The following is a 24130-nucleotide window of genomic DNA, read 5'->3' on the forward strand; positions in this document are numbered from 1 at the left end:
ACATTTTTCCCTGTTACGATTAGTGTTTTATGGATAACCCCATAGTTAAATTGACATTGTCGTCTCAGTTTCTTACTTAAACTTAAGGGGTCATCCCTAAAACGATCATTACTTGTTTAGGAGGTATCTTTTAGGGTAAAATGTCATAGAAGTTTTGTACTCAAAATTGCCAATATAAGTTTAATTTTTGAAACACCCTTTCGAAATTCTTCGTGAATCGTTTCGTATGGTACTTGCCAATGTGCTAATTGAGTATAGCCGTTATAAAAATTAATTAACCCGCGGCTTTCAATTAAAAACAAAGCCGCAAGACGGTTATAGTCCGTCCCAATATACGTTTACTTCAAATTCTTATATTGTACTCATATTTCTTGAAGGTTTAGTCTTTATAGTACTTTCCGTTTGGGATAAATTACGCCGAGGATAGAATAATGCTACAACTTATTGGTTTGGATTGATGGAAACCGAAAGTTTTTAGTTTCACCAGAAATTGCTTACACGATGACGGTATTAGTATCATGGACCTTCCTAAATAATTTTTAAAGAGGACTAACAAAGAAAAAATATTTTCTTTTCGCCACCAAATTAGCATAAATTATGCAATGGACTTAGGGGAATACATTAATTTTCTTCGTCTAACTTTAAACAGTGTACTTTGAAAAGTGACCTTGATATACCCTAAAAATTAAAATACCTGTAGATCCCGATTTACGCCTCTTAGAAAGCGCCTAGCTTTAAACAGTTAGTTCACTGAAATTAAAATTAGAATGACCGTTTTACTTTTTAGAACAATCCCCCATAGAGAATAATTATAATATCCATGTTAGTATACAGACATAAGTAAGGAAACTTCTTATAAGTTTTCAATATACATGCACTTAAACCCACTACGAAATTTTATCAAGATGTAAACTGTCAATGTCATATTTCCCAAAACTACTTTTTCCTATGAGGGTTTTGTTTTACAGTCTTACTCCACGCAGTTTTAACCAGGGTGTATTTTAGTATTGAGTTCGACTATACTTGTCTGCGAAAGTCTCTTGCAAGGATTCGTGCTTTCTTGGTAGAAGGGTCAGCTTATCGTTGAATAATAGCCTCCTTTATCGCGGTGACTGCTGCCCAACCACCAAAAACTATTTGTTATCTCGGCCCTTCAAAAATTTATCGCTCCCTCTATGACTGTACCTGATAGTGCCAAGAGTAAATATTAAAAAAAAGTAAAGAAACATGCAGTTTGGTGAGCTGGATCTATAGCGAAAATGGAAGTGTTTAGTATAGTCTGAATGGGCCTTAATGTACGGGCAGGGATAGATTTAATTTTAGAAGCAGGAATGGAGAACAGAGTAATGTGGGCGCGCGTGAAAGTCCCGGACCCCCTTCCACGGGACGGAGGGGTATGAAAGAAGAGGCGGGTCATAGCGACAGAGGTAAACAGGAATTATGTATTTTTCGCCGTCCCCGTCAGCAACGTCATCAAAACGTAGTTTAAGTGAGCCAATAAGATAATAGAGTAATATCGGTTACGGGGAGGGTGACATTAAACTCCGCCCATTCGCCCTTTTGGAGGCAGAATTTAACATGAGCTCTATAGCCACCAGTAGGTGACTCCATCTGTTGGCTTGTTAATTTCATTGGCTGAAAAACCAATAACGTCTCACCCCCCTCAGCAAATATAACTCTATTTAAAATTTTCGTTAAGTGTTGAAGGGAGGGGCTCCATACTAGGCTATGAGTCGGACTGAAGTAAATACTAACCGTTCTCCATTCCTACTTCTAAAATTAAATCTATCCCTGGTACGAGTAAATAACTCAATACTATTTCGAAAAAGTTGAAAATATCAAAAGTCAAAATGATTCCCCTTTGGATAGTGGCGCAATAAAGAGGCTACGGATATTAAATCCGCCCAGACAATGAAAATGAGGCTTATTTTAAATTCATAGGAACGATCAAGCGACTTCCCCTTTTTACGAATTTGGAAAAATTCGTATTCAGGTCAATACGTAAACGTTGCTTTTACAATTAACTCCAAGGCTATATAGACAAGCGGATAAAAGAAGGCGAAATAGCTCTCAAATATCATTATTAAACTTGACATAAGTAACATAACTACTCGTAAGTGTACCAAATATTGTTATATTTATTTATATATATATTTTATAAAAGCCTATAGGGGATAGCAAAACTGGGAGTGAGCTTACAATACAGAAAGCATTGAATGCACTGCCTATCCATGATTAAAAAATTAATTTCCAATGTCAGCTTTTTATTTAAAAAATATCTGCTGTTAAACTTTGATACCGTGTTAGTATAATGGAATGGATTGAATCATGCCTTACAGTAAAATTTCACGGCATTTGGACAAGTAGATCCGAAGATATTTTGTGTTTTAGGCTCACTGAATACATACATCATTCTCATCTGACATTGGATATTAATTTTTATGTAAAAACTATCCACTCTAAAACCCACTTCTTCAAAGAACGTCATGTCTCCGTTTGAATTACCCGCCTATAGCGTTATAATGACCAATTGGACGGTCTTCAATAGCGCGTGATCGAGTGGACTGTGATTTCCCATAAGTACTTGTACGAGTTAAGCCTAATTTTGAATATGAATGAATTGTATAAATCACACGTGGTTTTTCTCGCGCCAAAAGATTAAAGCCTTTAGCACGTGTGAGTTTCTCGCGCCAAACTATGAAGTCCGGTGATACGTTAGACTTTTTCAAGCACGTGCTCTAACTTTCGTTAGAAATATTTTCTATGAAAATCAATTTTAAAAAACAACTGTAGTGGTATTTCGTCATAGAACGGTAGGCAAAAGGAACTAACAAAAGGAAAAAAAGGTAACATCCGTCATAGCGATCTAAAAAAGATAATAATAATAATAAAGTGTTGGTCAGAAAGGGCAGCTAGTGGTCAGATAGACGATCATTTACCTCTTTGTTTACCTAAAACGTTTTTGAAGTTTCTCGGAAGTTGAACTCATAATTTCGTTTATTTCTTTTAACATGAGAAACGTGGGAAAAATTGGTAAAAAGACCTTTACCTATGTGCTGTTCCGCGGTCGTTATAAGTATACAGGGCATTTAGTAATCATAGCCAACTTGGATCTCGCGCTACTTGAAAAAATATGAAAAAAAATCTATATAAATGGAAGTATAAGTCCAAATTTACTGACTGACTGAAAATAGACGCCCAGATAGGGGATAAGGCGACAGCCTGACGCCTCCCGTCACGTTTTTAAAGAAACTTTTATATTCAACTCTGGTTAGGTTAGGTTAGCTTAGCTTAGGTTAGGCTTGGTTAGGTTAGCTTGGGTTTGGCTTGGTTAGGTTAGCTTAGGTTTGGCGTGGTTAGGTTAGGTTAGGTTAGCTTAGGTTAGGTTTGGTTTGATTATGTTAGCTTGGGTTTGGCTCGGTTAGGTTAGCTTGGGTTAGACTCGGTTAGCTTAGCTTAGGTTAGGCTCGGTTAGCTTAGCTTAGGTTAGGCTTGGTTAGCTTAGCTTAGGTTAGGCTTGGTTCAATTTGGGTCAGATGGGCATCTTCTAGCCCCGGATTAAATCAATTTAACTATAGGAACCTAAAATTAATTTTGAAATTTTGATTTTATTTGTAATCTAAATTGATAAAAACGTTTGTTTGTTTATTCATTTCATTTTCCCTTTAAATTGCGCTTCTTTTGTAAGCCACGCCTCTAGCGCGAGATCTAAGGTGGCTATGACCTAATATAGATTGTTGGATATAAAAGAAGAATAAATAGATTATTACGGCTTCCCCAAATTACGAATACAAATTGTTTTCGATTATATTTATAAAAAGGTTCATATATTTTGTCTTTATTATTATTATGGTCGCTTTGGGGCCGCGCGGGAACACTTGTGACTTGTAAGGAAGATTACTACGCAGAAGCTACCGATAATGACAACTATTTAGTCACGTTTCGTGCTACGTTTAATATTCCAACACACAGTTTGACCATTAGGCTTAAGCTAAAAGTTACCTTAATCGCCAAAATACCTTTTCAAGGATTTCATAGAGCAAGGTGAAAATATTTATTAGATTAAATATTAAGGATTATAAGCATTGCTTGTCCATAAATAAAAACTAATACAATTTTAAAAAATTCCTTAAGCTTTTTTTTAATTTTGAAGTTTTGTTCTCTTTTTAATGTAAGGTTTTTTTCCTATATGTAGAACGTAATTTTAGCTTCAATTTGATCCAAAAAACGCCTGAATCGGTACAGAATTAAGGAAGATATTAATTTTATAAAAATATCGTACACTGTAGTATTGCGGGTAAATGCTTTACAGGGGCCTATAGGATATACACTATTAGTTTTACCCCTGGAAGTTGGCACTTGTAAATTTTGCGCTTTTTAACAATGGAGAGAGTAATAGCGAAGAGAATGCTTTTATACGTACAGGGTGTTTCTACGTTCTATTAGCACTTTCCACTCAATTTGACTTAAAGAATATCCCCTTTAATTTATGGCAGACTTACCATAAACACCTTGTATAGACCCAGATTATAACCTGGCACTGAACACCTAAATTTCTCTACAATATAATAGGATAAGTTGAAACCTTTTGTATTATCTGTTTGAACTATTAACATTTTAGAGAAATAAAATGTCAATTTTAAAATAGCCCTTGCATGCCAACCAGACCTAAATCCTAATCCTAAGTAATTCATATTCAGACAGGATCACCTAAAAGAGGGTAATAAAAATGTTGGAGGTCAGAGGTTAAAAATAATTTCGACTCTAGAGAATTAACAGACGAAGGGGGGAAAAATACATTAGACGAGAAGGTATAAGCTTCTCTAAACAGAAATTGCGTCATTAACGCTTGGAGAGAACGACGGCCGCATTTTATTAATCTTCATAAAGCCGTTGTTATGACTTGGAAACTGGCGAGCACCTAGCGGTTGTGGGATCTATTTTTTCCTCGAGATTCAAAATTTCTCCAAACTCCTTGCGCATGAACATAAGTAACGTGTCAAGAATAAGTAGTACTTAACTTTAATAATTAAAGTGTTTTCGAGTGGTTCAAACCTATCAATTTTGGTAGAAGCAATCGACCCCTGGCGGCGGGTCAGGCAGAACCCTCCAAGGAGCAATAATAAGGTTTTATTTTTTGCTCCAGCTTGCAAATGTTGCCGTTCAATTATAACGTTTGTGTCGCCGATGCAATTTGTGTAAAATTATTTATAATACCTCGAATAAACAAAGAAGATCATTAAATAAAATGCCTTAGAATCATGTTCGACAGTATTCGGCAGTTGTTAGACGCGTTCAGTGAGAATAACCGATCATAACCGGTTTTTCTGGTACGTGCCACTGAACACACCGTGCTGACGTATACAAAAACAGTACACGGAAATTTTACTATCGAAACCTAAAAATATTTTGTCGCTAAACCTTTAATACACGATGTAGGGTTGTTCGACAGTACTTAGCAGTTGTATGATGCGTTCAGTGAGAATAACCGATCATAACCGGTTTTTCTGGTACGTACCACTGAACACACCGTGGTGACGTATACAAAAACAGTAAACGGAAAATTTACTATTGAAACCTAAAAATATTTTGTCGCTAAACCTTTGAGGGCATAATAATACACGATGTAGGGTTGTTCGACGGTACAGTAGTACCTGGCATTTTGAGTGAACGGCGTGGCCTTTCCTCGTGTCTCCGCGAGCTTCCGAAAGAGTAATTCATCATTCTTAAAATACGGGAACTATTTCCTTTTCTCATGGATCGGATATGAAGGTATTACTCCACCTGGGCTTTGATTAAAATGCATTTTAATCTTGGTTTCGCCTATAGTTCCACTCGATCGCGTCCCCATCAATTTAATCACGACTCCCAACTCGCTTCAACCCTCTTCTGAGTGTATGACCTTCCCGAGACTCACGAGCGTCCTGCTTAAAAAAAAGCGCGTTCAAAATGGGAAGGGGCTTGAACCTTCATGCATACATACATAGCGAGTAGCGCAGGTAAGCTTTGTAGAACCCCTACTGAGAGCTACGTACCACATTTATTATTTATAAACCGCCTTTAAGCCTGGAACCGTACGTATACGTAACGCCGCGGAGAAAATATGCTGCTGGTGGTGCTGGTAGTACTGTACGAACAAAGTTAAGGTGTATTTACAAGTTAAATTTCAATCAAGGGATTTATTGATTAATCATATAGTTTTTGATTTTTGTAAACCGTAAATATTTTTCTACCGGTTATCTATCAAAGGAAAAGTTCAGAGAACGTAACATTATACCAGGGATATATTTAATTTTAGAAGTAGGAATGGAGAACGGTTAGTATTTACTTTAGTCCGACTCATAGCCCAGTATAGAGTCCCTCCCTCCAACACGTAACGAAGAGTTTAAATTATCTTATTGGCTCAATTAAAGTACGTTTTGATGACGTTGCTGACGGGGACGGCGAAAAATACGTAATTCCTTTTTACCTCTGTCGCTATGACCCGCCTCTTCTTTCATACACCTCCGTCCCGTGGAAGAGGGTCCGGGACTTTGAGGCGCGCCCAGATTACTCTGTTCTCCATTCCTACTTTTAAAATTACATCTATCCCTGATTATACCTTAAAAAAGCGGCGTTGTTGACTGCGTTCAGTGAGAGAAACTGATCACCTAATTATATATAACCGGTCTTTCGCTACGCGTAGTTGAACGCCAACTTGAATGTTTATTGTTTTGAACATGCACACCTAGTTTAAAAATAGTAGTCGCCTGTAGACTGTTTTTCTCCGCGCATCGATGTGTAGCGGTATAAACCCATATACAGGAGTCGTTGGATTAACGTGGGAAAATTTCCCAGACTGGGAAGTTGCTTTTCTCTGATATTTAACATAGCGTATTACAAACAAGTATTTAAAACTATCAAAACCTTTTTGAAGGAGAAATAACATAACAATGATTCCTCTTAACGGTATGTGCTCTCGCTTTACGTAATGAACAAAATTATGTTAGTGGCGTTCCCCTCGAAATATGATCACAGACTTAATTCGTAATTAGTCCTCTTTGAACTTGAAACAAATCTGTGTTTTCTGTTATTGTAGAGTGTAATTTTTAATGTTGCAAGCTAAACTGTGTCACATCAATACGCAACAATATACACAAACAAATAGATACAAATTTCAATATTTAGTCAATTGTTTAACACATTGAGGCGAAATGTATACAGGCGTATTTATACAATAATGGAAGGGAAATAGTACAAGGTAGTGTTGTTTTGATGCAAAACGACACTAAGCCTATAACTAACTAAGTACTAATTTAAATCTGGGGAATACGTACATCGTTAACATGAATAATTTAGGAGGGTATCGCTTGGAAGAACATGCATTATTAGTAAAACTCCAGCGAGGAATTGATTTTTGCCTTTGCCTTAAATAAAGAACCTACGACATAAAAGAATTGTAATTGCATTAATACATGGATGAAGACTTTTTTCCCTTATTTTCAGATTGTTAAACCATAACACTCTTTGAATAGAAATGAATATTTCAAATTAAGAAGTCGAGACCTTTTCTGTTAGACCAGAAGTATATAATACTTCTCTCCGAGAGAAGTGTACCACAAAGCGGGGTAAGTGTAACGTCACTCTTCCCAACATCGGAACATTTAGAGCAAGGTTACTAAAAAGAATCACATACGCGATAAATATTTCCCTCATCATTACTCTATTAGCGTTTAAATATTTGGCAAGACGCGCTTGCCCATTTTTGTCCCACGTCAAGACGAGGTTAGTGGGATGATTGCTCGGGATTTAGTGCCAAACAATTATAGAATTCACCCTAGCACGGTGCAATGCCCATCTGAAGTATGATGAGCGGGAAAGCAAACTAAAAGGGTGAGCCTGGGAAGAATGACGTTACATAACTAAAGCATTAAGAGGATGCAGAGTGTCATCCCTTCTGGTTAGACCTATGTGTTTGAAAGCCCTCGGGTTTTGTAAGGGAATGTAATGTTTATTATTTTATGCTGGCTACACCAACCCCAGGTTTAAGTCTCGATCTCTTTCTCTCTACTAACTTCTTTGGCTAGAGACCACTCTACTTAAATATTACCTGTATCTTTTGTTATTTCCTCTAAAAGACGAAAATATTTAGCCGATTCTGTTTGTTTATTTGAACCAGGGATAGATTTAATTTTAGAAGTAGGAATGGAGAACAGAGTAATCTGGGCGCGCGTCAAAGTCCCGGACCCCCTTCCACGCGACAGAGGGGGCTATGAAAGAAAAGGCGGGTCATAGACAGAGGTAAAAAGGAATTACGTATTTTTCGTCGTCCCCGTCAGCAACGTCATCAAAACGTAGTTTAAATAAGCCAATAAGATAATTTAAAGTTATCGTTACGTGTTGGAGGGAGGGGCTCTATACTGGGCTATGAGTCGGACTGATGTAAATACTAACCGTTCTCCATTCCTACTTCTAAAATGGACGACTGGCGTACGACTAGTAAGAATATTACGCTAATTGTGCCCTGTATGAATCGTTGAACTGTTAATTATTTTTTTTTGCATTGACTTAGAGTCAACGCTCCCATTTTCTGTTATTTCCATTTGTATTTGTTTATACTTTGTACCGTAATAATATCGGGGATAACCTTACACTTTGTGATGGCGAATGGTCCTTGATAGAAATGGCCAGACTACACTCGTGTTCTTTGTTTATGTCACCTTGAGAATGTACGGACTACTTTCAATCTCTACCAGAATTTTAATTATTGTACAATTCCGCCTACCTTTGACCGTGGAGAATTTTCCCCTTTGGGACTGTACCTCTCTCTAAAGTGACGAGTCTAGAGTTACAGGCTGAAGCTCTCTTGGAAAACGTAAAAGCGCCTAGTGTTCCAATAGCACGCAAGGGATCCCTTTTCTTTTGTCCGAGAGGCTCGACACTAAGTTGAATTTCCCATTTTTCCCAAACTTCGCGAGGACACTTGATCTAGTCAACTTTGATAGCATAAGACAATTTCATTAATTTCTTGCGAAGAAATCATCGCAAACAGACAGGAGGCAGCAGTATTAGGTTATTTTCCTCGCACCGAAAGGTACCACCAGACGGAGCCAGAGTTCACTACACGCGTGAACTCTACATAGCCGACTCGCACTACCTCTAGCGGTGTTTCTTGGCGACAGGGAAATAACCCAAGAAGGCGGTGTTTGCGTCTCTTCAAAAATTAGTGGAACGATCTATTTTCTAAAATTTCCATGGATAATCATTTAATATTTAAATACCAGAGGGCGCTCTGTTCTTTTTATCAGTGATATGAACAGAAACTAGCAGTCGATTTTTAGCGAGGACGGTACCAAGCAATATGTCCCCATACCCCTAGCATAATTTCTATCATATTCTAGACAAATAATGAAAATTTTAGTTAAAATTTGTATAGTAAAAATATTGAAAATTCTGAATATTTTGATATAAAATATCATAACCATATCATAACCATATAATACTCCATAAGTATGGGTCTGTTTATTAATAAAGTAAATTCGAATTGGGGCATGCGTTAACCAAAACCTGATATACAAAAGTTAATAAGCTTTAACTATTAAGTTTTTTTAAAAAAAATTCGCGTCGCTGAATGGCGCCACCGACACGATGACGTATAATTCAACACTTGCCAAGCTCCTCCTTCTTTTACAAAACCAAACAATTTCTTAGAATAGTGTGGAACCCCAATCTCTACCTAGCTCTTTTGGCTCATCTAAAATGTAGATTTTTTTCCTTTCGGTTTCGCGGGCTTTTGGTCATTCTGTTACTAGAGATCCTCTCCGCTTATAAAGGTAAGGGGGGAAAGGAATAGTTTTACCCCCCTTCCCCCCCTTTACTTCGACTATTACATAAGCTGAAGGGTTTAGAACTTATATAGGAAAAGATAGGCGTGGAAAATTTTCCTAGTATACTTTCTCAAAGTTTTCAGAACACGTAACGTAACTGCTTTTGAAAAATATTCTATCTCCTGAACTATATCTAGTCTCTCTTAACTCTGCTCTGTTCTAAAGTTACCGGCGCCTCGATCTTTTTCCTTTTTTTTTTATTTTACTGGAATTTTGTAAAAGGCAAGGAGTAAGAAATAAGAAGATAAATTTATTGTTTTGCCAGTGAAAGCGGTTTCGAGGAAGACTTCTTTAAGGGAGTAAAAAGACTCGCGTCGTCTGCTACGGAAAGTGCGGGCCATGCGCAGGGCTGGAAATAAGCACAGGACACTAGACATTGTCCAATTAAATTTTAAAATGTCCCATAATTTTTCTAAAAGCTAAGGGGGTCAGTGGACATTATGACCAATAAATTTTCCGTAGTTTTGATGGTTTGACTATGAAAATGCAACAGTATTTTTGCACACTCCAGTAGACAATGTCCTATCATTTTTCCAGTCAAAGGGGCCGTCACTGGACACATGTCCTATAAGAATTTTTCCTTATTTCCGGCCCTGGCCATGGGATGACTTGTTTTTGTAGGTAAATATCGCCATCTATAGGTGTAGAGCGCGTAACAGCAAAGATTGGCTGCGACGTGGAATTCAAAAATGCACGCGTACCAGCAAACACTTAAATTAAATAAATAAAATAATTTTCTCCGTTCGTCCATAATAAATTAAGTTTAAATTAATCAGAACTAAAGTTCCACTTGAAAAGTAATTATTATCTTATGGCCCTCTCTGGGAACTGGAATTAAACAACCGGGATTTTAACCCCGGACCTTTCAAATATTAAACAGCGTACTTATTTCAAAACTGAAATATAAACCAAAGTAACATACCCAAGATAAGCTGCCTTCCTTCTTTAGTTTAGTTTAGCGCACTCGTACCTTAACTGGGTATAGTTATAACATTTATTCCAGTTTGGAATGAAAGGCTTTCACTATATAATTTTCAATTTTAGATTAGTATTAATTAATTGAATCTAAATCAATTAAAACTTTTTAATTGCATTGTTACTTCTGATTCATGTACAGTAACTGTTTTGGGGGAACTAGAATCGGTGGTGAATAAAAAATGACCAATGCTCTTTAGTATTACCAGGAGTAGATTTAAAATAGAGTGTACGCGTTTATACAAATGACACGTCAAGCTATCTTGACGGATCTATTTATAATTATCAATTAAGCAAATAGAAATAGCCCCATAGAAAGTGGCTTAGGTGCACTGTGGATGTTAATGAAAGCTTTAATAAATTTAATGTATTTCCAATATGGCGTTTCAGACCTACACCAACACAGCTCCCAAGTCTTGATCTATTTCTTACTACTAACGTTTTGTAAAATCAACCAATCTACTTTAATATTATACTACAATATTATATATAAATTTCTACAGTTTAGTTTTCAATTTTTATACATTATTTAAAACCAGAAGGGGATAATAAAAGAAGGGTGACACTCTGTATCTTCTTAATACTTTAGTTATGTAACATGACTCTTCCCAGGCTCAATACCCTTATTGTTTGCTCTTTCCGCTCATCAAACTTCAGACGGGCATCGCACCGTGCTAGTGTGAATTGTATAACCTTGATTGTCTTGACGCGAGACAAAAATCCACAAGTGCATGCGCATTGGCAAATAGTTAAGTGGTAATAGAGTATTGATGAGGGAACTATTTATCGTGTATGTGATTTGGTTTAGTAACCTTGAGTGCTCCAAATGTTAAATGATGTTGGGAAGAATCGTGTTGCAATTACCCAGCTTTGTGGTACACTTCTGTCGAAGAGAAGTGATATACGTTTAAGAAATATTTCTAAAACGTAGGTACTATTTTTTATTTGCTCTTGATAAGTAACCGTCTCAGGGTAAAGAGCGAAAAGATCTGTGCCTTTGCTGTAAGAGCTAGCGGGGGAGGGGGTGGTTACGAGGAGAACGAGGGGGGGGATTAAAAAGAGAAGGCAAAAGAGAGGGGTAAAAGTAACCATACATAATTCATGATCAAAAGCAGTTAATGCGAGACCAAGCCTTTTGCTACTGTTTCAGTGTGTAGATATATATAAGCCCTTGATTTTTGGTTCAATGGCGCAATCGGCAATCCCCTTTATTGCATCGATAAATCATAAATACCATGCACCTACACAAATTAACTAGCCATCCAAAAAAGTGCTACCCAACATTAAGGCGCGATAATCGTTGGCTCACTGACTCGTGACATAGCCAGTCTAAATCTCGCGTTCGTCCTTTTCAAAGCCTTCTCAAAATAAATTTTCAATACATTTTCATTTTTTTTTTGTCGACTTCGCAAAGTTGCATTCGTTACTCGTGTGTGAAATTTCGACTTTGGTTTGGTGAGGTTTTAGTACGATGGCACCGGAGTCGCGAGATTTAGAGTGGCTATGATATAAAGCCAAATTAAGACCCCGATAATTGTTGAGCCGTAAAAATCTCACTTTTCAAATTTTCTAATAAAGCTATATAATCGTAAAGGGTTAGAGACACGGTTTTGATTTATTAAAATTTTCTTAAAGTTGAATTGTAACTTTTATGGGCCTAAAAGTAGTAAACTCTCGGCTCACACTTGATGACGTCAATAAAGAGGAATGCTTCTCAAAAATACATGTGTTGCTTCTATGTACTAAACATGAAGTACGCAAGAGCTATGATGACGTCAACTAATATATGATACAAGTTCATCTCTTAAAGCAATACACACATTTACACTGGAATCGGTTCAGAACTGATTTACCAAACTAGTTTGTTTTGAAACCCTCTTCATAACCAATTTGAAGCGATTTCAACAGAATAGGTTCACGCCTTAAGACGCTTCTATTAGTACTCTCTGCGGGGACTGCTTTTAATATTGTCAGCTAAGACAATTGAAGCAACTTCAAGAAATCACATTTGCAAATATGAGTTTTGTTCGCACTTAATTTTGGACTCGTTTTGAATCGCTTCGAAATGGTTTCTCGTGCATGTGTGAACATGGCTTAGATATCATGACTGCACCACTAGTATTCCATGCGTTTCTTCCGGGTCTACATAAATATCAGTTAAATTTAGATAGCATTTAAAACGGTTGTTAAATAAAAAAATTCTTTCAATATTATTTTAAAACCTTTTTAACTTATCAGTTTTATATATTTACTTATGATAAAAATAAAAGTGAGAGATAAAGCAAAGCCACTTAAGAAGTTAAGATAGAGTATTCTATATTTAAAAAAGGTTGCGATGCCAAAAGAAAAAAAATTCGTTATAGATATCGGCTGGGTTAATGGAAAATTCGATAGCGATCAGGACAGCTCTTATACCAGTCTTAAAATGCATCGTACTCGAAGCTATAAAAAGCTTTACGGTAATATAAAACCTCGTAGGTTATAAAGTGTACTCTTGGTATTTTCAAAGTGATCCAGACTATAGGTAGTCTTGAGACAAGATTGGAAACTTCTTTTCTCGTAAGACCGATAGAGAATGAAGTCTCGCAGTCACTAACTTCCAAGGGCACAACGTTCTTTACCAAACGGGGATGAACGAAGAGCTTTTAAACAGCTATGATCTCGCATTTTTTTTTTATTTTTTACAACAGAAAGTCTTTGTTCGCTTAAACTGAACCAATGAAGTTCTAAGCTAAGTTTGGTAGAAATACATTTATCGGTGTACACTTAATTCCAGAAGTGTAGCACAAAGCGGGGTAATTGTAGTATATGATTCTACCCAACATCATTTTAAATTTGGAGTGTTCAAGGTTACTAAACCGAATCACATTCGCGATAAATAGTTCCCTCATCATTACTCTATTAGCGCTTAACTATTTGCCAAGGCGCATGCGCTTGTGGATTTTTGTCCCTCGTCAAGACAATCAAGGTTTGTGCGTTGATTGCTGAGGATTTAGTACATACCAAACAGTTATAGAATTCACCCTAGCACGGTGCGATGCCCATCTGAAGTTTGATGAGCGGGAGGGCGAATATAAAGGTTGAACCTGGGAAGAATCATGAATGTTACATAACTAAAGTATTAAGAGGGTACAGAGTGTCATCCTTCTATACAGAGTGTCATCCTTCTTCCAATATCCCCTTCTGATGATACAGTTAAGAACAATAATAGTGTTTACTTCCTAGTTAATTTTTGCTAATTACAAGCGAGATGTTGCTCTATACGAAATCTAATATACTATTAAAATATCCTTGAAGCAAATTAAAATCTAATTTCTTAGGCATCAAGTAATGCCTCAATTCATTCAAATGAACAAACCAAATTGACTAAATATGTTCGTATTTTAAAGAAATTAAAAAATATATTTAAGTATATAGTGATCACTGATTGTTCTCTTGGCAAATAAGATGGAGAACACCTGTTTATTCCTAGCCTTCACTTTATTGCTTTCGGGACAGACTTCCGGCGTCTCTGATGGACAGTTTCTAGCCCGTTAAGTAAAGCCAGTGGCCACAACCGAGATTTTTTTGGAGGATTTTTTAGGGATCCTAACTTTTACAACCTTCCCCGCGATCCTCCACTATTCCACTTTCTTATTGATAGCCCAGACACTTATAAAGGACCCTTTACAGACAAAACAAACTTTTAAACTCGGACAGTTCCCAAAAAATCTTCAAGGTAACTTCTTTTTGTTGCACCCATTCTAGAAAACATGTTTTTTTCCGAAGTTTACGGAAAACTAAATAAGGTTTCGTCTGTTAGATATTTGAAAACGGTCCTTGAGGTGTTTTATCGCTAGCACTTTTTACTCTTCAAGAAGTAGTAAGTTAAATACAGCCAAACTGCGTCTTTTCTCTACTGAGGTGTTCATTGTATACATCCGCCTAGCTTTGAGTATAAGGTGAATTTAGCCCTGCAACCTTACTACTATCAGAAGTAAGATGAGACTAGAAGTAAAGAGCTCTGGCATTGGTAGTAGATCCTGGCACTAGTGAACAAATTTGAGGATTTTATGCCGCTTCCATCGCGCCTACACTAGAGAGAAAAAATTGGTCGAGTTCCAAAACATTTCCTACCCCCTTCCCCTCAACCTAAAGCCGCGGAACACGGACGAGGGTGCTTGAGTCTAGTTGGGCCGTCTACCGCCACGAGCGTCTCACGTTTTAGAGGGAAAATTCAGAAACCGCTACCAGAGGGCCAACCGTTGGTGTGTTATCAAGAATATTCACTTTCGCCAGGTGAAGAATTTGGTTAGCTCAGTACTTTTATTTCTATTTCTATTTGCCTTTGTTAGTACTATAGGCAGTGTCTATAGACCATGCTAGGAGGTTATAATGTACATCCCTGGAGCTGTATAGTATTCGTTGGTGGTTTTTTTTACTTTACAAGATCAAGAGAAATTTTTTCTCTCACCCTCTCAATTCTAATCCAACCTCTTTGGGGGGGGGGGGCTCGCTCCCCTTACTTCAAACTTGAGCGGCGCTTCTTTTGAAACAACATTAAACGCTCTACTGACTTTAGATTTTGCATTTTTTTTTTTATTCTCTATTTTAAAGTGATTTTGGATTTTATTTGGTTAGTCAAATTGAATAAAGAGATCTCCTATATGGTTCTGATATTTCAATAAATAATTATACCACAAGTTTAAGAAGATAAGTCTGCAACGGTCTTTCAAAATCTGATTGAATTAACCCTATGGAGAAAACTGGAGGAGCTCTCAAATTACAAAAATATAATATACATTTTCGACTCAAAATTGGTTTCCCATAAAACCGTCTCACTCGCCTTGGAGCACCCTTTGTAATAACGGTCTTCTTAACAATTAGAATCAAATTCCATGTATTATACCATAGATATTTTATCATACTTCGGTTCACAATGACCATTTTAGACACTGGGGTGGCTTGGAAAAAAAACAGGCATTGGAATATCACGTAGCTTTTTAAGGGAGACGTTTTAAGGTATACGTGGAAAGTGAAATATATATATTTACTCAATACCAATCGTAAAATGCTCTGAGGATAAAGCAAGCGCGAGCTATGCGATTATATTAAGCTTCGTAGAGAAAAAATAACTTTGGTTGTGAATTCATGCACGACATGGGATGAACTTTATACACTTATTCTTTAGTTTTTTCTCGGTTCAAGTTTAAAATGGTTACTTTTCTTGGGTTTTGGGGTGCGTTTTTTACGTAATATCTGTTGTCTTTTAAGACTGCGTACGTAAGTAAGGGATTTAAATCTATATATTTTTTGTTTCAGAAAATCAGAATTTTCGTACAAGCTGCGGAACACTCTTGAATTTGTCTTTGAAAATCAGTAAATAATGTTATGGTGAGTTTTTGAACGTTAATTTTTGAAACGCGTATTATCAACTTATTTCAACACTTCATGCTACCTTTAAAGATATCTAGCTTAGGTTTATAATATAATATTAAAATCACCCTGTTGGGTAACGTTTTCCTGAACGCGAGAGTGCGGCAGTGTAAACATTTCTACAGGGGCCGTAGGTTTAACATGGGGTGACAATTTCCTAAATGTTGTCTTTTCCCACGTACTCTCCTTTCTCAAAAGATACTAGAGGTAGCCATAGGTTGAAATAGAAATTTTAGAAACCACCGATTATTCTAATTTTTCACTGTTAATCATTGAAGTCAATTATTGATTTCAGAAAAATATACGAAAATGTTTTTCAAAATATTAGAAATGGGCATAATTTAGTTTTATATCATTAAGATAAATTCACTAAATATTAAATGAATCGAATAATTTATTGGGTTTTAGAATTATGTTGCATCGATTAATCGATAATTTTTTTTCCTATTTAAATTATAATGTATTATTGAAATATTAGTCAAAATTCACGTCTATGAATGTTTTAAAGGCCGACTTCCAGAGAAAAGGGTTCTAGCGAACTGAAAACCGAGCATCGAGACTAACAATGAAGCGACGGTACCGATTTTCGAAGCCCCGCTGGGTCAAAAGTTGGAAGAGTTCTCGCTAACTGAAAGCCTTGCAATGTGGTTCTAGCGAACTGAAGATGAACAATAGAAATCCTTTTAAATTTATTTCCTCTCGAAGTTTTGCTTTCCCTGAAGGAATTTCTCTATTGTGTATCTTCAGTTCGCTAGAACCACATTGCACGGCTTTCAGTTAGCTAGAACCCTTCCATCTTTTACCCCAGCGGGGATTCGAAAATCTACACGGTCGCTCCATTGTTAGTCTCGATGCTCGGTTTTCAGTTCGCTAGAACTCTTTTCGATGGAAGTCGGCCTTTAAGTTCCAAAAAGGGTAATTATAATACGGTTCAATGGCCACTAAATTTTGCGTCGAAAATGTAACTCCGGTAACATTTTGCCACAAGGGGCACCCCCTAAATAAATTATGATTGGAGAAATGTTTTAGGGATGACCCCTTAAATATAAGAGAGAAACTGAACTGACAATACTATTTTAATCAAGGTGTCATCTTTAAAAAAATCTAGTCGTAACTTGTTTGGGGGGTGTGTATTTTTAGTGTCTTACCCCTTACACTTGACTGCTGTCTTCGCATCTACAGCCGCTAAAAACTTCTTTCAATCTTTGAAAAGTTCCGTAAGCCTCCATAAAAAAGAATGATCTAAAAAAACCTTTATTTTGTTTTTTATTTTTTTTTTCTGTTCTTGTAAAAACACTGGAATTTTAGAACAGGTAGAAAAGAATTTTATGGAGATGAACTTTGCTGCCTTTCCGTAAGTAACACCAGACGCCGGTGTAGGGAAGGTGATTTATATTTCGTAATGTTATACTTATGGTTTTCCAACAGAAATAAGAAAAGCTAAAATTATACCCAGGAGTAAATCTTGATTTTCACTAAAAGCATAAGTGACGTAACAACCATATGCACGATATTCCCATAGAATAGTCCCACTGTACCAGAAGTAAGATGAGACTAGAAGTAAGAGTTGGTAATAGATCCTGGCATTAGTGAACAAATTTGAGGACTTTACGCCGCTCCATCGCGCCTACACTAGAGAGAAAAAAATTGGTCGAGTTTCAAAACATTTCCTACCCCCTTGCCCTTAATCTAAAGCCGCGGAACACGGACGCGGATGCTTGAATCTAGTTCGGTCGCCTACCGCCACGAGCGTCTCACGTTTTGAAGGGAAAATTCAGAAACCGCTACCAAAGGGCCAACCGTTGGTGTGTTATCAAGAATATTCACTTTCGCCAAGTGAAGAATTTGGTTAGCTCAGTACTTCTAGTCTCATCTCACTTCTGATTGTACTTCGCTTCTACTACCATTTTTTCGGAACATTCACCCTGTATATTCAACGTTAATAGTGTCTTTACTAGCCCTTGACAAATCTAATCGTACTTCTTCTAGCGACATCTCGCTGATTTTAAATCGGGTTATCAGAGAATGTTACTATCTGATTAAATCGGGAAAGAAAAACGTTGTTTTTTTTTGCTCTTCTATGATTGAAACTCAAATCTAGAGCGCGAGGTTTGATTGAAAACGGCTCTTTACTTACAAGTATAGTGTATTGGTTAGGAAGACATTTACATCGGTTATGTAAATAAAACCTATAGAAACATACATATAGGATAGTTGACTCTGTAAATGTTTAAAGACCTGATTTCGGGGTTTCTATTTCTCAAACAAACGCCATAGATAGATATGGGCCGCAGAAGCTCATAAAAAACATCCCGTCGATGTATACTATTCCAGTGTCTGGTTAAAAAAAACTAAACCGAAAATTTGATCTGAAATTAAGGAAATGCGTTAGAAATTATATTTTAACCTGCTTTAATTAGATTATAGTAATATATATTAGATTTCGTATAGCACGACGCCTGCTGATGGTAAATGAAATTAGAGTTTAGGTTTGCCATCGTTCGTACTCGCCTATGACATACGTTTTTCATTGGCTCATAGACTGTGTCTGTGAATGGTCGCCTACTCTTCCCTTTTTTATATGCTTTAGCTATACTATAATGGTTGTCACGCCCCCATGGCCACGTTCCACTACACGTCGAATTATAAAATACATTACAGTAATTTACTTCTCAGTATGTTTTTACGTTCTTCCGTATATATCGTAATAGATTATCTTTTCTCGTGTCCATGTGACTGTTACAAGGCAAAGCAGCGCCGGAATGTTCATTTAAATCACTATACAAACCCAAAACGGAAATAATGGTTGTCACGCCCCCATGGCCACGTTCCACTACACGTCGAATTATAAAATACATTAGTTTACTTCTCGGTATGTTTTTACGTTCTTCCGTATATATCGTAATAGATTATCTTTTCTCGTGTTCATGTGACTGTTACAAGGCAAAGCAGCGCCGGAATGTTCATTTAAATCACTATACAAACCCAAAACGGAAATGTCCACTCTAACTGCAACGGGAAAAATCCATATTAAGCCCCGTTCAGACGATAAAATTTATGTGTTTCTAAAAAAAGGAAAAACGTAATGTTCGAAACATTACTTCCGCGATCCGCAAAGTGTCAATTAAATTTTGACAAATTAACCTTTAACGTTTATCCATGTCAAGCCCCATTCAGACGTTATAAGAGGGTTTATACAAACCTGGAAATCCGGGATAACCTGGGAAAATCAGGGAAATAAATAGTTGACAAAAACCTCAGGGAAACTTTGAATTTTTAGTAAAATTCAGGGAAATCAGATAAATTTGCGTCAAATAGGATCCGAGTAATTAAGCAAAATGTTCGTGAACATTCCCTCCTATAGGATTAACATTACACTATACTTTGGAGGCTCATAACTCTGGTTATATTAGAGATACGGGGTTGTCCTTTGATTATGTAATAGTCCTATTTACCCCTCCTCCTTCGTTAACATTTGCTCCATAGGATACTCCATATACTGGAAAAACCTGAAAAATTCAGGGAAGTATATGGGGAAAAACCTGAAAATCTCAGGGAAATTTGTTTTCCAAAAGTTGTATGAACCCTGTTATAAGTCAATTAATCTTAAGCCACATTTTGAAAGTACGCCGCGCCGTCTGAGAAGGACTTTACTTTTCATCAATATTGATAAAGAAGGAAGTAGAAAAAGCAGTAGGAAAAAGAGAAAGCATCTGCTATAGTAAAATGCAACCTTAAAAGCGATGAAACTACCCATAGATATATCGGACTTGTTGCTGGAAGAATGGACTAGTTTCGAGATTGAATTCTAGTGTAGGAGTTAGTCAGGGAAAAAAAGGGCGAATTGCACGTGGGGAAAGATGGGAATCAGAGCGTGCAGAAAGAGAAAGGAATATAGAAAGCGTAGACTATAGACTATAGAGAGACTAATCATACCCGCCTAGACTGACAACCCTAAAGGGAGAGTAAACCCGTACGTGGTATAATTATAATTTTATCAAAAATAGTAAAGTACATTTTTAATTAAAAATATTGGCCAGATTTCAACGCTATTATTTTTTACTGGATAATTTTGAATCCTTTCAAAACTTTCGTGGTGGGAATACACCTTAACATTGGCTTTATAATAGATTCCCGTTTTCGAAAGCGGAAGGGGGTTTTCGTATTCAGTAAACCAGATGATCCAAAAGTTCTAACGGATCGAAACAAAGCCAAGCGTACAAACACTATAATTTCGTGAGCTATATGTTAACGGCTTCAAAGCCAATACACGGAAAGCCTTAGAAAACAATACATTTATCCTACAGTCCCTGCTTTCCGTCTATTGGGTCAGAATCGGTGAACATAATATAAGGATGGAGTTTTGGGACAATAGAAAGGATAAGATCACAAGTTTGTAAAAGAAAATAAGTCTCGAACGTCTTCAAAACCTTTCACGTAATTTTCGACGGAAATCGAGTAACTTATGATTGTTATGTTATTTATTTAATGAATAATTTTAATGTTGTATTTAGGAAACTTATATGTTGTTTTTCATTAAAGGGCATAAAAACAGTTCATTACGAACGATTAACATTGCAATCTAAAATTATAAATATTAAGCGAATTTTCTCAAAGACAATATAGCGGTAGAAAAAGTGTAGTCCCAATAAAATTGGAAAACCAAATCAATAATATAACTGTATATGGCTAATCAATTCCATGGAATTGACTCTTTTATAACAACGTAAAGGGCCGTTTACTGTATACAATCGTTTTAAACTTAAAATAACCAAAGACAAACAGTGAACTAGTGTGGCGTTTACGACCTACACTCAAGTCTTGATCTCTTTTTCTTATTCACAACAAGCTTCTTCAATCTAATTCAACATTACCAGTTATCTGTTTTTAATTTAATTTAACTTTAAAATACGTTAATATTAAGCCAATTCGGTTTGTTCATTTGAAAAAATTGAGGCGTAATTGATCTGGAAATTACTTTTTAATTTGCTTCAAGGAGATTACAATAATATATTAGATTTCGTAGTATGACACCTGGTGTTGGTAAATGTAATTATATTTCAGGTTCGCTAGCATACTTTAGTATCCTTGAAAATACACCTTAACCCTAGGGAGGGGAGGGGTGGGGGGCAGAACCCCAGAAGGTAAAATGATTATATCAATATCACGATCAAATTATGGGCGACCTTCGGCTCTCGGCAAATTGACAAGGTAGAGGGGGCGACACAAGATAAAGGGAAGGAGTGAAGGGGGGGGGGTGAAAACCGATAAATGACTATCCTAAGACAAGATGGTGACCTGTAACTATGTGGTTTTACACTCGGACTTCAGTTAATTAAAGGGATAGTTGCGTGTTAGTAAAAGAATTAATTGGTACTGTACATCCTGGTATACATACAACTTATTGGAATCATTATGCTCCTATATCTCTCATGTTAATCGCTACGCTGGTTTTGTGGGACGGGCTTGATTAATATAGGTCACGCCTCATAATTGTGACGTCTTTATAACTACGATTTCATTGGTTAGACGCGCGCATATGGTTCAATACGCAGCGAGATGTAATTTGGGAGATAGAATTCATCCGCCTAAATACATTAACAAAATGACAAACACAATGATTGTAATTAACTGTATGCATTCCCGGTACAATAAAATCTACGTTTCTAAAAAGCCTATTTTTTTAAAGACGGAGTGTGATTTCACTTGTCCTTTAATCTACAACGTTTAGGGACTGGTACAAGAAGGCACTAATACAATAGTCCCCCCAATATTGATTGAAACCAATGAACGGTGGCAAAAAAGAAAAAAAAAGTGTGTAAAAAGTGGAGGCGACAGACTTGGCAGTTTATCGGCAAGCAGTCTCTTTGATTCTATCGGTCGGAGTACAACACGTTTCTAACGAGGGAACTATTACTTGCCCTGTTTCGGTTTCTAAAAATTAAGTCGGAACATTTTTTTTTAGCTATTATAATCTCCTTGAAGTAAGTTAAAATAGAACTACCCTTCCCAAACTCATCAACGATTCAAATGAACTGAATTGGTTGAATATATTCAACGCAGAGAAATATAAAGAACTCCCAATTCTAATTAGGAAGATGCGCAAGAATTGTCTTAAATTTCCAGCCAGGTTTGGGAAGCATCCCACCTCTCTGTATAACATGTCGGTTTCTCCGAACATTTTTTATCTGACTTTTTTTCTTGTTTTTTTTTTATTTTCTTTATTTTTTCTGTTCCATCTTCTACCGTATTCTTCTTCCTTACTCAACTATTAAAGTGTTAGAGACACCTAATATAGGGGTGTTACTCTTAGACAAAGGCCTATTGTAGATAATGCAACTTACTCTACCATATAAATTTAAAAAATTCATTAACCCTTTTTTTTTAAATTTCGAGCTAGTAAAATTTATAGTAGGCCTATAACTGTTTTTATTAATATAGGTAGAAAGTACTTAATTTGGGCTTCAATTTGATCCCAAAAACAACTAAATCGGTGCAGAATTAAGAAACTTATGAATTTTATAAAAATCATCGTACACGGGTGTATTGCGGGCTAGAGTTTTACAGGGGCTCGTAGGAAATACATTAACAGTTTTACCCTTGGAAGTTGGCATTCAAAATTTCTTGATCTTTAACAATGTTACGTGTTTTGTCAATATATGAATTGAAAACGTAATTTGGGCTTCAGTTTTATTTCAAAAACGACTTAAATCGGTGCTGAATTAATTAAGTTATGAATTTTATTAAAATCATCGTACACGGGTGTATTGCGGGTTGGAGTTTTACAGGGGCAGGTAGGAAATACATTAGTAGTTTTACCCCTGGAAGTTGGCACTCGAAATTTCGAAATTTATAAAAAAAAAATGAAAAATTCGTTAAGTCAGTTACATTAATTGTTCGTTAAGCCTTTGCTTCAAATATTGAAATTGTTTTGCGCTTTAACAATTAAGAGAATAATGTCACGTGATTAGTGAATAGAGGAAGAACGAGGGAAGGTGAATTGGGTGTCCTTAACCCTTTGTATTTCTTCTCGGTGAGGATAGGTGGGACAAGAACGCTTTAAGGGAAAGAGTAATGGATGACATCTTCAACAATTGAAAAGCAATAACAGCCCGCGGTTTTCCACACACTCACTCTCTCCCCTCAACATCTTTCTTAACCATTTTTGACACTTGGCGATTTTATGTTCTAGAAACCTAAATGGTCATCCTTGGAAAACATAAAAACAACTTGATGATCCTTTCTCCAATCCTCTAATTCAACTTTCCTATTTCACCGAATCACCTTGAAATGTTGTAATTGAGCAACTGTTTTTCACAAACAATGTGCAACCCAAAAACTTCAAAATGTTACTTTAAAAAGATACTAGGCATAAAGTTTAAGCAATTGATTGAGAAAACGTGTCAAAAACGAAATGGTCTAGCTTTCTATATCACAGACAACTCAATCGCGGGCTCACGGATGGAAGCTAAGCGCGTGATTGAGTGGGGCTATGTCTAGACGTAAAGTTTAGCTCCTACATGTTTTTATGGCACGAGGAAATTGAAAAGTGCTTTTAAATTAATTTATTTTAACTCTTACCAGAAATTTAACCCTAATGGATTTGAAATAGAGAAGATCAAAGGTGTTACGCGTTTTCGTCTCACGTTTTAGGTCAATTTTTTAAACTTAGCCAACTTAACTATATATATATAACTTCAAAGGAAGTTATACTACGTCACATCTGTCTTCTTGAATACGAGCTATTTTTTATGCTTGTAATCAACTTGAGAATTTCTAAACTACTTTTAGACTATGATGGTTTTACATTAGTGTGTAAGTACACTTAGGGTTGAGTTCGGTGCTTATTACGACTGGCATTGACTCGAGTAAAA

General features: G+C 36.4%; 1 protein-coding gene and 1 long non-coding RNA gene across 8 annotated transcripts in view; one reads left to right on the forward strand and one right to left on the reverse strand.

Annotated features, from left to right (window-relative positions):
* LOC149625147 (lachesin-like) overlaps positions 1–24130 on the reverse strand; it is a 123073-nt gene that overhangs the window by 87813 nt on the left and 11130 nt on the right. The gene's annotated exons all lie outside the window — the stretch shown is intronic.
* LOC149625148 (uncharacterized) overlaps positions 1–24130 on the forward strand; it is a 166261-nt gene that overhangs the window by 87179 nt on the left and 54952 nt on the right. For all 7 annotated transcript variants that reach the window (XR_016374555.1, XR_016374556.1, XR_016374551.1 and 4 more), the window contains one exon: positions 16143–16214. This is a non-coding gene — a long non-coding RNA (uncharacterized LOC149625148). The remainder of the gene's footprint in view (positions 1–16142; positions 16215–24130) is intronic.

The sequence above is a fragment of the Phalangium opilio genome, unplaced genomic scaffold (assembly GCF_054372755.1).
Source record: "Phalangium opilio isolate 3A_F unplaced genomic scaffold, DU_Popi_V2 ptg000105l_1, whole genome shotgun sequence".
NCBI lineage: Eukaryota > Metazoa > Arthropoda > Arachnida > Opiliones > Phalangiidae > Phalangium > Phalangium opilio.